Source organism: Apium graveolens, chromosome 8, assembly GCF_009905375.1.
Source record: "Apium graveolens cultivar Ventura chromosome 8, ASM990537v1, whole genome shotgun sequence".
Lineage (NCBI taxonomy): Eukaryota > Viridiplantae > Streptophyta > Magnoliopsida > Apiales > Apiaceae > Apium > Apium graveolens.
The window spans coordinates 199,542,638-199,557,799 of NC_133654.1; the positions used below are offsets into that span (position 1 = coordinate 199,542,638).

The following is a 15,162-nucleotide window of genomic DNA, read 5'->3' on the forward strand; positions in this document are numbered from 1 at the left end:
GCTTATCGAGATCTCTTAGTTCTTTATAAGTGTCTTTGACTTGTCGAGGTCTCTGAGTTCTCTATAAGTGAACTTGGCTTGTCGAGATCTCCAAAACTCTGCATGCAGAAATGACTTGACAATATCTCTGAGATCTCTATATGCATTTTGATTGGTCGATATCTCTGAGATCTCTAATGAGAAATTGACTTGTCGATATCTCTAATCTTCATATCTTCATTTGACTTGTCGATATTTATGGGACTTCTATATAAGCCATTTTGGACTTCTCGATAAGTCATTCGGGAGTTCTCAAATGATTTCTCTATATTACTTGATTTGTGACTTGTAGATATCTTTACTTGAAACATTTTTCCTAAAACAGGTTTATTCAACTCCAAGCTTCTTCACCTTTCCTCTGAGGCATGATCTTGTTGATCTTCGTCCAGAGTTTATTCTTAGGCTTGAGACCGTTCATAGAAAAATACTCAAGTCTGATCTTTAACACTTTTATAGAATCAAGTAATACAATACAAAATACAGATTTAGACTATCATACAACTAAATCTTAGGGTTGTCAATGTGATTTAGTTTTGTTATAGTACATGCATGTCTTGCACAACAATCTCCTCCAATTTGTGAGAAGATTGCTTATCACAAATTCATGCTTGGTAACAATACTAACCCCAAGTTACAATGAAAAAATAAATACACACAAATTGGCAGATTAATAAATACATCTTTTATACACTGAGTAATTACATGGGTTCAATTAGTATATTCATCACACAAACTTCTAATAGCCTGATTTTTTTTAATGAGGTCCTTTAGATTTACAAGTACTTAAAGTTCCTCTATGATTTATGTCCCTCTTAGAGCTTTCACAAGATTGAGCCAATCATTCAATGAATAACTATTTAAGTAATTTACTCTGAATCTTGAGAATCTTCCAACTTGTATGTTTAGAAAATGTCCATCCTTAGATATTTTGCTCAGCCCTTTTGCCTTGAGTTCATTAGTTCTCTGCTCAAATATTTTTATCTCTTTTGCATATTTCCTTTCCTTTTCCTTTCTTTCAGCTTTCTCTTTTGCTCTTCTTTCTTCTCTTACTATTAACCGTACACACATCACAACCCTACATGCCCTTGTATTTGTGTCCTTATCCTTCATTAAGCTAATCACCCTCTTAATTTATGTGGTTGAAAATGTGTCCATTAATCCCCTGTTAAGTAGAGTGAAAGAGCCATCTTGATAGCAGATTCTGACTTTTCTCAATGATACAACCCAAACTTTGACTATTTCTTCAGCTAATTATTGAGAGTAGTTATCATCTGTGATGCACCAATTTAATGGTAGAAAATCAGTCTGATCAAAGCAATTCCAGATAGCTCTATCTTCAACTTGCAGCATCTTTGGCTTTCTCCCAACAGTCTTGTAATGAGTTTTGATTGGTGGCTTAAATGAAGGTAGGTTTGAGATTTTTTTAGGGTGGTTTGGCTAAAAGTGATTGGTATTTTGAGTAAGGTGTTTCAGTTGGCTTGTACAAAAGTTTAGGCTTAGAGGTTAAAGGTAGTAGAGTGTTTGAGTTTGCAGGCTTAGTGGTTTGAGTTTGTTGGATTTGGATTGGTAGGACATTTTTCTTGGTGCCTTCACCGTATTCCCTCTTCTTTCATTTCCCCTCTTCTTATCATCTTTTTCCTTGTCTTCTACTTTGCTGCTAGCTGCCTTAGTAGATTGACTTGGATTTGGGCCAGAAGGTTTTTGATCATCTTTTCTTCAACTCATCATCATTTAAGTCATCGTTAGTATAGATTTGTGTTTTGGGCAACTTGGTTTCAGCATTTTTCAAGTATCTCCCCAATATCTTGATCATGTCATCATCTTCAACAGTCTTGTACTGTTTTGTCTTCAAGTCTGTTTTCAGAGTCATTATCAGCTTCTTTTTAGCCATGACACATTGCTTTAAAATTTGAAAATGTTTGCAATGTTTGGTGGTTGGACAGATGTCTGCCACTCCCTTGCTTGGTTGTAGATATGCTTCTGGAAAAAGCAGCTACTTGAGCCTTTTTCAATTCATTGAGCAAGAGAGTATCTTCATGGATCACTCTATTGACTTTGTTGATCAGAATTTCCAATTCAGATGCTCTTCTTGTTATGAGATAATTAAGGAACACCTGCATACACCTATCCACACCAGAGTCATTTATGTTGACAATAATTCTTCTCTCTTGAAAGCCATCCACAATTACCAAGATCACCCTTAATAAATTTATTGTCTTGTACAAGGCCTTTTTGTATGTGAAGAAGTTGTTATTTAGAGAAGCCCCGGGAGCCTTAAGTAGTTCATCAAATTCCTTGCTTAGACTAGGTCCCTCGGCTGCTTTTAGTAACCTCTCCATCCCAACATCAACTTGCTGTTCAGTTTCCTTGGATTTGGCTTTTTGAGTTTGGACAAATGATCTTAGCAACCTAACCTCTATCTCCCCTTTAGGCTTTTTAGCAGGCAATATGAGAGGTGTAGGGATTTCAGGCCTAACAGCTTCTGGAAGTGCGGGAAATGGAATGTTTAGAGCACCCATGATGGCTCCCAAAGAGACTGAATTTTGCATTTAAAGATGCTTATGGGAGTCCACTAAAGTCTTGATGTCAGCCTGTTGACTTTGTACCAGAGCTGTGAGTTGAGAGACTTGAGTTGTTAATGAATCATTGGTCGACTGTAAAGTGGAGATTTGAGTTTAAAGAGCTTGGATTTGGAAGTTGGTTGATGTTGACATTGGTTGCTGAGATCCTGAAGAGAGAGAGAAGTACCAAATGTAGCTTGAACTGATTCCTTAATGCCTTCCATTAAAAGAGCAAATGGTTCATATCTAGCTTGATGAAATTTATCCAGTTTGACCCTAGTGTTATTGTTACTGGTTATATGATTCTGAACAACTTCATGGAGAGGCACAAAGGATTGTTTGAGATTCTTGATGCTTTGCTCCATGTTAGTCTTATCAAACCTTGCCATTTGATCAGTAAATCTTTGAAATTTATTCTTGATCTCTACTTGAGTTGGCACAAGGTCATCAAGCTTGTCTTTCACCAACCTTCTTATCTTGTCTTGATGGTTGTCTAGAGTCCGTTGGAGTGCTTTACTCATGAGATGAAAAGCTTTGAGTTGAGCTTTGTAGACTTCTGTCATAACATCATAGACTTCCTGTGGACTGAGTGCCTTGGCATTGCTTCCCAAAATTGTGATATATTCTTCTCTAAATCTTGTCAAGACCTCATCCATGCTCAAGCAAAAGTCCTTATCTAACCAAGCATCCACATTGCCATCTTGTTCAGCTTCATTGATAATTTTCTGCTTTTGGTTTTCAACATCTGTTTTATAAGACAACAAGATTGCTTGATAGTCCTGATTGGACATGTCTGTTATAAGAAGCTGTTGTGTGATATTGGCAAGTCCAGGAGGTTGATCTACCAGAAGGCCATTCATGGTGATTGGTTAAGCCTGAGCATCCTTTAGCCACTGGGAGATTATGTGTGAGGGTTGTTGGGAAGAGTTTGATGTAGAAGGTATGTTTGTTTGAGTTGAGGTAGATGGTTGAGGTTCAGTAACATTACCTGTGACAGATGCCACAGTTTAACTCACAGTTGGAACTGTGGTTGTGATAGTGTGTTGTTCACCACTTGCGGGAACCTCCAATTGAATTGGAGGGGATTTGACCAGGTTATTTTCATGTACCATGACCTCAAACCCTTGCTCTTCTTGCAAAGAGTTAGCACTTGAATGTGCCTCACTTGCCTTCCCTATAACAGGCTCATTGGCAATTGGACTCCTAGCTTCAATTGTTAATGCAATGTCAGCTAGGGTTTTGAGGGGAATTGTCCCTTCATGAGGAACCTCAAATTGAATTTGAGAGGATTTAGATAGCTCCCCCTTAGGAGTACTCCCCTCAAACCTATCAATCTGTGAAGATTGTTTAGCACATGAAGGTGCTTGAGAGACTACCACAAAGTCTTCAGTAAAAACTGATGAAACTCATGTGTTTGTGTTGGTGTCATCAAGGTTTACCCCAGAGTGTAGCCTCTCACCAACTGAATGTGGTTCCTGGGTGGTGATAATAGTTTCTTGAACCATATCACTTTATTTTAGCAACACTTGAGAATCAGATTCAAATATCTCATTGTATGAAGAAGAAATATTAGAAATGAGATTTGAGATTTCAGAACTGAGTGTTGGCAGCTCCCCTTGTTTAGATGAGTGAGCTTCAAGAGATGTGCTCTCATAGTGTGTTCCATCCTTATTCCTTCTTTCATACACTTGAATGTGTTCAAGTGATGGTGCATACTCTTTAAAATGTGTACTAGGAAGAGTGCTATTTTCAATAGAGACACCTTGTTGATTCTAAATGGAAGGATTTTTCATTCATATTGTCCAAATGGGATCGTAAAAAGAGTTTTATATCTATCTTTTGGGTGGATTTGAATTTGCCGAAATTACGATCTTAAATCAAATTTGGAGCAAAATTACCGAAGATCTTATTTTTTATAAAAGGTCATTTTTATTAGGTATATGGCACCGTACCCATCTTAGGGCTTTGTTTAATGGCTTATAATTGGTAACTAGTCTTGGGGTACCTCTCTCAATTTCAGTATTTTTATTTACATAAAAAGTTGTACAAGACCACGGGGATCTAGATATTAAAATGATTCCTTTTGATTCAAGATCAGTGATCTCTTTTCTGCAATTTTGCTTTAGGCCTGAGTTCATTTGGATAGGTCTCGTCTTTGTTGGTATTTTCTTCTCATCAAAATATTTTTTTATAAGGTAGATCAATCATATATTATTTTCGATGCCAGAAGGCATTTGGTAGGTCAGAACATAGTTCTACTTCTATTTATTTTAGTAATCTTGTGGATGTGAAGAAAGCAAATTCAAAGCCTCACTATTAGCATGCGTATATAGTCTTTTCCTTTTGCAAGTAATATAAATTTAGGGAACAAAATGAAAAAATATCGTGGTAACAATTTTGTAGCAATATGTCACTGCTTATACACAACAGAACTCCAATAGGTCATAAGAATCAGGCCTTTGCAAGAATAAATATATTAAAAAGACTAGCCTACTAAAGACGTATCACACAATGTGAGGACGAAAAGTCAGAATATTGACAAAGATACAAACTAACTTATTGGCCTCCTGTAACATGCATGTAGGTAAAGACCATAAATATAGGTAACTAATTCATAATTAAAAGATTAAAATTAATAAAAAATAGTTATATAAGAAATTATAAATGTTAAACATAACAAATTATATATGCAAACCCTGATAATGATACCATGTGAGGAAGAGTTATGGTAAAGTGAGGCATCATTTCCTTACTTATATACTGGTGAGTAATAGTAAGATATCAAAAGTTGGACTTTACATAATATAAATGATCTAGCCTTCTGAATTCCTAAATATCATTATAAACAGGACTGTTCATTTCTTTTATTGCACATATTTTATTCTACACTTACATATTCTATCTCTTGTGCTTTAAAAATGACCAGAAAGCTTGATAAGTGGATTTTATATCCACTTGGAATTCTTCATTACAAACTTAAATTGATGTTTTGGACTCAAGTTGTTGGTATTTTGATGTGATTTTGTGTTATTGCATTTCAGGTATCAGTTAAATGAAGACAAGAGCTTTTAAAGGAAATATGATAAAAAGTGATCAGAATTGGAAGCCAAGGCCATTTTCAAGTTGTATAGAATCTCGTTAGCTTCACGTGGGCAGTTGAATCGTCTAATTCTGACGAGTAGAACTCAAGTTATGGCCAAAACAAGATTCATCAGAATATTTTCCAGAAGAGAGTTGAGCACCCGCTCAGAGAGCTGAGCGCCCGCTCAGAGAGCTGAGCGCCCGCTCAGGAGAGCTGAGCGGTAGGGCTATCAAAAATATTCGAAAAATCCGATATTCGTCCGAAAAATTCGTATCCGTATCCGAGAAAAAGCGGATATTATCCGTATCCGAGAAAAAACGGATATTATCCTTATCCGAATTCGGTATATTCGAATTCAAAACTAAATACATATATGATAATTAAATTATATAAATATATGTAATTATATATAATTTAAAATTTATTTTTTTAGTTTATAGTGTGTGTAAATGTATTAAATACTACGTTTATATAAATTTTATATAATTGTACACATACCTTATAAATATATAAATATATTATTTGTATTTAATCATAGAAAATGTTCTATAATCATCGTAAAAACGGTAGGGGCAACAAAAAAATTCAAAAAATCCGATATTCGTCCGAAATATCCGCATTCGTATCCGAGAAAAAGCGGATATTATCCATATCTGAAATAAAGCGGATATTATCCGTATTCGAATCCGATGATTGCGGATGCGGATACGGATATAGGCATATCCGTATCCGAATTATCCGTTTGACAGCCCTACTGAGCGGCCGCTCAGGAGGCGGCTGGTCGCTGATTTCGCTGAAAAACCCTATTTGAGTGGAATTTGACGATTTTAAGGGTCCAGGCCCACTAGGGGCGCATATATACTTAAAAAAAAGTTTTCATCATCCGGGAAGATTGGGATACCAAGGAGAAGACCTAGATACACAGAATAACTCCGAAAAAGAAGATCTTATTTTCAACTTGTGATTCTTTGAATTAGTTGTAACTTTGGATGCTCGTTTTCGTTCTTGTTGAACCTAGATCTCGTTTATTCATACTTTAATTATTATTCAGTTTATAAAGACCTTGTTTTATACCATGCTTTCATTGGAACCCATGGTGACGATGAGTTCAATTATGGGCTAATCGTTATCATGGGGTTCTAGCGGATTTACTTATGGATTTCAATAATTAATTTGTTTTGATATCTTGGTGTGTGGTGATTGACTGATATCCTAGTATTGGTTGTGCTTATTCGTCTTATGTGTGTAGTTAACATATAAGATAGCGTGTTAATCTCTATTGAAGCGACATTAATATAGATGTTTAGAACTTGCCATGCTAGCATAGGTTCATGTATTGTATACATGATTAGTAGGTAACTCTAACCGGTTTACTTGCCCTATGTAATCATTATGGATAACTTGTGCTTAAACCGTTATGTTGTCAAATTCTATAGACATATAGGGTCTCAATATAATTGGTGCCTATTCAACTTCTATCTCTTTTGTGGATGTCTGGTAGAATGGTACTCGTGCAACGAAAGTTGGCGTTTATCAGTTTCGTGTTATCTGATTAGTATCATCACCATTACATGCTAAGGTTAAGAACAATAAGGCTATTGAATGAAGTATTTAATGAAGTTAGAATCCCATGTTTGTCATATATAGTAATTCAACCTCAATTCTCTTAGTTAATGCTATTTAGTATAATCTCTTAGTTTAATCAAAACCCAAATTGTTATTTGTCTTAGCATTGAACAATAGCCATATATTGTTGCATAGGTGCATAAATTGAACTTAACCTAAACCAGTCTCTGTGGGAACGAATCTGATTTATATCTTATACTACTTGCGAACGCATATACTTGTGTGTATTTTAGAGCGTGTTTTCGCCCTAACAAGTTTTTGGCGCCGCTACCGGGGACTCGGTGTTAATTTTTAATTTATGTGCTTGTCATCAGTGGTCGTTAAAGTTCAGTGACTCAGATTCTTTTACTTTCACGGTTTACTTGTTTATGTTTCAGGTACTCATTACAATGGGAGATCCAGCAGCACGAATGAGAGCTTTGATGGATTTTTCTCAACCCAAGATGAATGACATTCAATCTAGTATTTTCAGGCCCGCTATCACAGCTAATACCTTTGAGATCAAGCCTGGCATAATTCAATGGGTACAGACTTCAATCCAGTTTGGGGGTTCTCCAACAGAAGATCCCAATATGCACATTAAGGATTTTATTGAGATCTGCAACACCTTCAAGTTCAATGGTGTTTCTGAAGATGCTATTAAGCTGAGACTTTTCCCATTCTCTCTGAGGGACAAGGCTAAGAGCTGGTTACACTCTCTACCAGCTGGTTCGATTGCAACTTAGGAAGATCTCGCTCAAAAGTTTCTCACTAAATACTTCCCTATGGCGAAGACAGCTGCAGTCAGAAACGCTATTACTCAATTTGTGCAGCAAATGGGAGAATCTTTGTGGGAAGCTTGGGAGCGCTACAAGGAGATGCTTAAAAAGTGTCCTCATCATGGAATGCCTGATTGGATGATCATCAATCATTTTTATAATGGGTTGGGAGCACAGTACAGACCCATGCTCGATGCAGCATCAGGCGGAGCATTATTAGCAAAGAGCTATATGGAAGCTTATGATCTAATTGAACTGATGGCTGCTAATGAATATCAGTATCCAACCCAGAGATGTCCACAGGGCAAGGTAGCAGGAGTTCGTGAAGTGGATACAGCTACGGCTATCACTGCTCAACTAAAGGCGTTGTCTATGAAGATCGATTCTCTGGCTAACTATGGTGTTAAGCAGATAACCAGTGTTTGTGAGCTGTGTGCAGGTTCGCATGCGACGGATCAGTGCGCTATATCTAGTGACTCAGCTCAGTTTGTGAGCAACTTTCAGAGATCGCAACAATCAGTTCCAGACACTTATCATCTTGACAATTGGAATCATCCTAACTTCAGCTGGAGCAGCAATCAGAATACGATGCAACAGCCGTTCCAGCAGTTTGAAAACAAGCAATTCAATCCTCCTAGTTTTCAGCAACAACTCGCACCAAGACAACAACTCCAACTTCAAACTCATGAAGGTGCAGGTCAATATTCGAATGAAAAATCTGAATTGGAGGAGTTGAGGCTTATGTACAAAATTGAAGCTCTTATTTGTAAAAGCCAGGCTGTTTCTATCAAGACTCTGGAGAACCAAATAGGGCAAATTGCTAACACCTTATTGAATCGACCACCAGGAACGCTTCCTAGTGATACAGAAGTCAATCCAGGCAAGAGGGAAGTTGAAGAACAGGTGAATGCCATCACCTTCAGGTCTGGGAAGGTCGCAAGCCCCCAAATTCAGCAAGACAAAGAGCCTGAAAAATCTCAAGTTTCAGAAAATGTTGTTGTGGCTGAAGAAGAAGTGTAGAATGAAGCAGAGGTGGAACCAAGGAAGACGACTGTGGAACACACTCCTCCTGAGGGTAATACAGGGGAGAAACATATCTATCATCCACCTCCTTTTCCTAAGAGGCTGCAGAAGAAAAAGTTGAATAAGCAGTTTGAGAAGTTTTTGGAGGTGTTCAAGAAACTTCATATCAACATACCTTTCGCTGAAGCTCTTGAACAGGTGCCTAGATATGCGAGGTTTATGAAAGATATTCTCTCTCGAAAAGTGAAGTTCGATGGCTTAGAGACCGTTGCTCTAACGGAGGAATGCAGTGCTATGCTGCAACAGAAGTTGCCTCCGAAGCTTAAAGATCTTGGAAGCTTCACTATTCCTTGCACCATCGGAAACTTGTCGTTCGACAAGTGTTTATGTGATTTAGGAGCTAACATCAATCTGATGCCCTTATTTATCTTCAAGAAGCTTGGTCTGCCTGATCCGAAACCAACATACATGTCATTGTAACTAGCTGACCGTTCCATCGCTTATCCACGAGGTATAGTGGAGGATGTCTTGGTCAAGGTGGATAAACTCTTCTTCCCTGCTGACTTTGTAATTCTGGATTTCGAGGAAGATAAAATGATTCCCATTATCTTGGGAAGACCATTCTGAAAGGAATATGTCTTAAGTCCAATCATGAATTAGGATTTAGGAATAACTCTTTATCTAATCTGTTTTGATTTCATTGATATTAATAAAAGACTTGTTTTGTTTTTATTACGGGCTTTATCTATTTAAGTGTTTAAATAAGATATACCATAGTTTAGAGTAAAGCTTTTTATGGATTATGATGAGATCATAATAGTGAGACCTAAAAAGATGATAACTCTAAACTTAAATAGTTCCTGGTCATAGGATTACTAACTGGTAATTAATAATCCGCAAAGATCGGTACATACTATGCTTGCTTCATTATGAAGGATGTCTGTTCTCATAGACATTTGTGTGGTGACACTATAGCTAGTATGTAGGTGCTTATTATAGAATAAGTTCACTGAACATGACTCGCACAGCTGAACAACTGATGGAGTTCACTCACATGTCAGCAGTTGTTCACATAGTGATAGTTGTACAAGTATCCTTAGACTTGAGGTCATCATAGTCATCTTGTGTACACTGAACTATGCTTTGGTTTAGTTCTTAGTCTTCAGGGATAATTATTAGGGCTCTTCTGGGTATAGGAATTTGTACACGAAGATAGTGTATGATCAATAAAGGATCTACCCCTTCCAGTGAAGGAAGCGAATGTTCAAGGCTGATCCACTTATGCTAGTTCAGAAATCTCTGGCCAGAGTGAATGAAATTAGAAAGGAGTTTCTAATTTGCATAGAACTACGCATAGTAAATGGTAAGCAAGTGATTAAATTAGATAGGCTTGACACGAGATCCATGCCTTGTATTTAATCGGGACATTGTAGGGTAGAAGGAGTTTATTGTACGGTAACTATTCACTGAATAGGTTCTTGATATTCTAAGCAGTGAATTCATATTATCCGGATAGTCGCGATATGCTGAGAAGTATCCCTCACGATGTAGAATAAATGTGATTAATTAATTAATCATATTTAATAAATTAGAGAATTTATATAAATAATGATAAAATAGTTTTATTATTATTTATTTCTACTACCGGCTTAATATTGAACCTACATGGTCACACCATAAAAAGAGAATGATTTAATGGTGGAGGAATTAATTAATAATGGCTAAATAATTATTTATTCGTGAAATAAATAATTAATTGGCAAATTTAATAATTGATTAAATGAGATTTAATTGATTATAAATTAATTAAGAAAAGTTCTTAATATTATTAATTAAAGGATTTAATTTTTGGAAATTAAATCAAGAGAGAGAATTATTTCTAAAGTGTTTAGAAAAAGGATTAATAATTAAAAGGTGTTTTAATTATTAATGAGAATAATAAATGGCATAATAATAATATTATTTATGGGAAAATTTCAGCTGAAAATTTTGCCTATAAATACACTATTATAGACCCTATTTTATTCTAACCCACATCAAACCCGAAAAACCAAAAAGTTTGGAAAACCCAATTCTCTCCACCTCCTTCCTCCTCCTTAACATCGTTTTCTTGGTGGATATCGATGGAGTGATTCACACTTGAGGAGCAACTGCTAAGGATCTCTGATCGTTGTCTCTGAATTATTTTTTGAAGGTTAGATTCGATCCCTCGAATTTTTATTCACGATTTATATGCTTTTATTTGGATTTTATGTGTGTAAAAGTGTTTTACCATGCCCCCGCTGCGATTAAAATCCAACACATTCTTGGCTACAGGCCGAACTATGATCGATGTACAAAAAGGAGAGCTTACGATGAAGGTTCATGATCAGAAGGTCACTTTTAATGTGTTCAAGGCAATAAAGTTACCCACAGAAAAAGAAGAGTGCTTTAAAATAGAGCGGGTCGACTCAGTTTTTGAAGATGAAGGAGGAGTAGAGCAACTGCAAGTTTTGAATGAACCTCCGTGGGAGAAGAAGTTGGATATGCCATTCAATTCTCTTGGGTTAGCAGAGCTGAAAATTTCTCAGGAGCGTCTCGAGCCGTCTATTGAAGATGCTCCCACACTTGAGCTCAACCTTGAGTTATGCATTCTTAGGTGCACCCCCTGACAAGGGGTTGAGATATATTTTTGATGATGTAGAGGGTAGCCGAATTGATCCTTCAGTGCCTACAGAGGGTTTTTCTCGTGCACTACAGGCAGTTGATAGGACTGGTGTGGGTGATTCCCAGTATAGGCAAGTGACTAGGAGTATGGAGGCCATGTGCGACATTCACCGTCATTTTGCTACAGATTTGACACAGGCTTTGGGCACTATTTTTCGAGACACTAATGGCGAGGTTGATTGGCCACCTAATCCTCCACCCGACGAGGGTGATTCTTCCGACGACTATGTATGCCTGAAATCCTTATTATTGCCTTCAATGAGGACATTGAAAATTTTAAGTTTGGGGGTGATAATGTAAGGATTAGTAGTGTGTGTGTCCATATAGATTCATATAGATTCATATTGCATGTTTAGTTGTAGTTCATTCATATTTTTGCATGATTGTTCATATAGGACATATTTGTTTGTTTTTATGTGATTCCATGTAATTACATTTGCATGCATTTTTAGCATGATCCCTTAAGATGGACTATGATATTTGATAAGTTGATGTTAATTTGAGTGTGGTGATGACGAATAGAGGGATGTTTAAGTCCTAATGAATTAATTTGCATGCTAGAAATACTTGTAATTTCACTAAGTCTTAGAGTATGCTTAAGGGCTAGATTGTTGTCATGGTTTGATGGTTTTCGAGGTTAATCTATTGCCTATGCTTAGAATGCATGATAGGCTCTTAATGATAAAAGACATGAATAGATAAAAATTGGAGATAAAAATTGGAATTCATTGCTAGTTGTGGCTAGGCGTCAAATGGCTAGTAGCCGACTCGTATTGTATGCGAGTAGTCTAGGGTTGAGCAAGATGGAGTGAAACGCACTTGCTCAGAAATTGAAAAAAAAGAAAAAAAAGAAAAAAAAAGAATATGGTTAGCTTCGCGTGGGCAGTTTAATCGCCTAATTCTGACGAGTAGAACTCAAGTTATGGCCAAAACAAGATTCATCAGAATATTTTCCAGAAGAGAGCTGAGCGCCCGCTCAGGAGAGCTGAGCGGCCGCTCAGGAGGCGGCTGGTCGCTGATATCGCTGAAAACCCCTATTTGAGTGGAATTTGACGATTTTAAGGTTACAGGCCCACTAGGGGCGTATTTATACTTAAAAAAAAAGGTTTTCATCATCCGGGAAGATTTGGATACCAAGGAGAAGACCCAGAAGCATAGAACAACTCCGAAAAAGAAGATCTTGTTTTCAACTTGTGATTCTTTGAATTAGTTGTAACTTTGGATGCTCGTTTTCGTTCTTGTTGAACCTAGATCTCGTTTATTCGTACTTTAATTATTATTCAGTTTATTAAGACATTGTTTTATACCATGCTTTCATTGGAACCCATGGTGACGATGAGTTCAATTATGGGCTAATCGTTATCATGGGGTTCTAGCGGATTTACTTATGGATTTCAATAATTAATTTGTTTTGATATCTTGGTGTGTGGTGATTGATTGATATCCTAGTATTGGTTGTGTTTATTCGTCTTATGTGCGTAGCTAATATATAAGATAGCGTGTTAATCTCTATTGAAGCGACAGTGAATATAGATGTTTAGAACTTGCCATGCTAGCATAGGTTCATGTATTGTATACATGATTAGTAGGTAACTCTAACCGTTTTACTTGTCCTATGTAATCATTATGGATAACTTGTGCTTAAACCGTTATGTTGTCAAATTCTATAGACATATAGGGTCTCAATATAATTGGTGCCTATTCAGCTTCTATCTCTTTTGTGGATGTCTGGTAGAATGGTACTCGTGCAACGAAAGTTGGCGTTTATCAGTTTCGTGTTATCTGATTAGTGTCATCACCATTACATGCTAAGGTTAAGAATAATAAGACTATTGAATGAAGTATTTAATGAAGTTAGAATCCCATGTTTGTCATATATAGTAATTCAACCTCAATTCTCTTAGTTAATGCTATTTAGTATAATCTCTTAGTTTAATCAAAACCCGAATTGTTATTTGTCTTAGCATTGAACGATAGCCATACATTGTTACATAGGTGCATAAATTGAACTTAACCTAAACCAGTCTCTGTGGGAACGAATCTGATTTATATCTTATACTACTTGCGAACGCGTATACTTGCGTGTATTTTAACGCGTGTTTTCGCCCTAACAGAGCTTCAAAAATTAAGAAAAATAGAAGGAGAAATTTGAAACATGCCACGTCATACTCCTGGGTATAAGATGAGATTTTCCTTTATATAAATATATAGATAGACAGATTAGTAAGACATACACTCTCTCTCTACTTTATTTTATATTTTTTTAACTTCAAAGTACTTTTTATAATATGAAATTGAATGAATGGTGGATATAGAGAGCACTATTGGAGATGATGTATACTAAATTGCTAAAAACTAATAATTTATATTATATTTAATAGTGATTTAAGAGTTTGAGACACTCTAAAAAATATTAAATCTAATGGCGTTATCCTCTACCCTCTTTCAGTAATATTAAAAAATCATGCATATTTAGCCTAAAATATCAAAATAGTGTTGTTATGCATCCCCTTTTTATTCGCATACTTAATATTCTGTTTTGCGTTCCGAAAGTTTTACTTCATGAATCACTCTCTAGAATAATGGCTTTTTTAAAGTTGATTGTATAAAAGTCTTTCATGTGTATTTCTCTTTTTACATTCTTATTCTACTAATCTACTTACCAATCAAAGATAACTACATCAATATTTCCATCAAAATATAAAAAAAACATTATTAAAAAAGTAATTAATAACAAAAATATTACATAAAAAATAAAGTAGAGTACATACTAATCTTTTGAGTTTTTTTCCTAAGTAATTACATGCACACGTTAGGAGTTGTCGAACTCTTAACCTCAGATCGTATAAGAGGAACAAGAACTTAACTACTACACCAACACTTTGTTGACTAATATTTTAGGTTGTGTTGTGCATGAGGGGTGCACATGGGCCTGATTGGAGGCATTTTAACATCCCGATCCGATTAAGTCAATTTAAAAATTTCTAACCCGGCCCATAAAAAATTAAAGCGCAACTCATCACCGCTCTTTTTCGTCGGTTTGACTCGATTGAGCGGGTTGTTAAAAGTCATTTAAAATTAAATGGTTGATAAAACAATATATTTATGATATGAGACTAGTCGTGCAGACATACGAGTCCACAAATCAAATCACATTATGTGTTATTTGAGAACATTTTTTAGATATTTTGCTGGGTACATAATATTACTCAATATTAAACTTTTTGAATTATTCGTAGTAAATGTGTTTTCTACACACAAGAATAAAAGAATTAATGATGGTATATGAAATATAAAATATCTAATTGACTATAATTGATATGCGATGAATTTAATCAGGAGATTGAACTACATATTAATATAACAA

At 36.0% G+C, this 15,162-nt stretch overlaps 1 non-coding gene across 1 annotated transcript; it reads right to left on the minus strand.

Annotated features, from left to right (window-relative positions):
* Positions 1-8,087: 8,087 nt before the first annotated feature.
* LOC141681981 (small nucleolar RNA R71) lies at positions 8,088-8,194 on the minus strand. Its single transcript, XR_012559386.1, has one exon. It is a non-coding gene; the product is annotated as a small nucleolar RNA R71 (small nucleolar RNA).
* Positions 8,195-15,162: the final 6,968 nt, after the last annotated feature.